Source organism: Cryptotermes secundus, unplaced genomic scaffold (assembly GCF_002891405.2).
Source record: "Cryptotermes secundus unplaced genomic scaffold, Csec_1.0 scaffold150, whole genome shotgun sequence".
NCBI lineage: Eukaryota > Metazoa > Arthropoda > Insecta > Blattodea > Kalotermitidae > Cryptotermes > Cryptotermes secundus.
The window spans coordinates 370,881-371,183 of NW_019729898.1; the positions used below are offsets into that span (position 1 = coordinate 370,881).

Here is a 303-nt window from a genome sequence, read left to right on the forward strand (position 1 = left end):
TATCCTGAGCCAGATCAATCCATACCATCCCCCCCCTATCTCTCTCTCTCTCTCTCTCTAAGATCCACTTTAATATTGACCGCCCACCTACACCCTAGTCTTCCCAGTGGTCTCTTTCCTTCTGACTTTCCCACCAATATCCTATACGCATTCCCTGTCTCCCCCATTCGTGCTACATGCCCTTCCCACCTCCTCCTCCTTGACTTGATCATTCTAATTACACTTGGAGAAGAGTACAAGTTATGAAGCTCCTCATTATGCAGTTTTCTCCAACCTCCTGCCACTTCATGCCTCTTCAGTCCA

The 303-nt window shown here is 47.9% G+C and overlaps 1 protein-coding gene across 1 annotated transcript in view; it reads right to left on the bottom strand.

The window, feature by feature from the left end:
- Window positions 1–303, bottom strand: part of LOC111865723 (formin-like protein) — a gene marked incomplete in the record, with an annotated part of 168,272 nt that overhangs the window by 25,856 nt on the left and 142,113 nt on the right.